Source organism: Osmerus eperlanus, chromosome 4, assembly GCF_963692335.1.
Source record: "Osmerus eperlanus chromosome 4, fOsmEpe2.1, whole genome shotgun sequence".
In the NCBI taxonomy this organism is placed as follows: Eukaryota; Metazoa; Chordata; class Actinopteri; order Osmeriformes; family Osmeridae; genus Osmerus; species Osmerus eperlanus.
The window spans coordinates 174013-175208 of NC_085021.1; positions in this window are offsets into that span (position 1 = coordinate 174013).

Here is a 1196-nt window from a genome sequence, read left to right on the forward strand (position 1 = left end):
TTGATGATCCCCAGCTCGGTGGGTCCGTTTAAAGTTTTGTTTGGGCTCCCGTTTCGCGGGGAAGCGCGTGCGCGTGGCGAGCCTGACCTCCCCGTGTCCCCCTCGCCCAGACCTTTCCAACGCCACCCGGGTGAAGGTGCTACGAGGTCCCGAAGTGGAGATGCCTGTCAATGAGCACCTTTTCCCAGCTTTGAATGCAGGTTTCCAGCTTCAGACAAAATGTGGCTCCAAACGTGCAGTTTTGCGCCCGAACGTGGGATTTCGCTGGGGACGGTTTCTAAATTCAAGTTGGCACGGGGGGCAGCGGTGTGTGTGGTTATTTTCCCAGGATTGATGATCCCCAATTCGGTGGGTCCGTTTAAAGTTTTGTTTGGGCTCCCGTTTCGCGGGGAAGCGCGTGCGCGTGGCGAGCCTGACCTCCCCGTGTCCCCCTCGCCCAGACCTTTCCAACGCCACCCGGGTGAAGGTGCTACGAGGTCCCGAAGTGGAGATGCCTGTCAATGAGCACCTTTTCCCAGCTTTGAATGCAGGTTTCCAGCTTCAGACAAAATGTGGCTCCAAACGTGCAGTTTTGCGCCCGAACGTGGGATTTCGCTGGGGACGGTTTCTAAATTCAAGTTGGCACGGGGGGCAGCGGTGTGTGTGGTTATTTTCCCAGGATTGATGATATCCAATTCGGTAGCTCTGTTTAAAGTTTTGTTTGGCTTCCCGTTTTCGTTGTGTAGCTCTGATTTCGCTGGGGATAGTTTTATACACTGCTTTAGAGTGGGGCACACACGTGAGAGTTGTTTTTTCATTGGAACTGACTATGGCCATTTCGGTGTAGACGTTTAACGTTTTCTTTCGCTTCCCGTTTCCGTTTTATCCAACCGATTTCGATAGGGACAGTTTTGTTATTTAAGTTGGAGTGGGGCGCGACGGCGTGCGTTGAAATTTTTCGCCGGTTTCAGCTCCGTTCACGGTTGTAGCTCCGTTTGAAGTTTTCTTTCGCTTCCGGTTTCGCGCACGCGCACGTGCGCGTTATAAGTCCGGTTTCCGTGTGCCCCCGGTTAATACCTTTCGAATGAGCCTATTTTGATCAAAATCCGTTCGGCGGAACCGAAAATGAGCTCGAAAAAACGGTTTTCCCAGCTTCCCAATGCATTTCCCAGCTTCTGATTTACAAGCGTAACATTGTCGCGACCCCCAGTCCACCA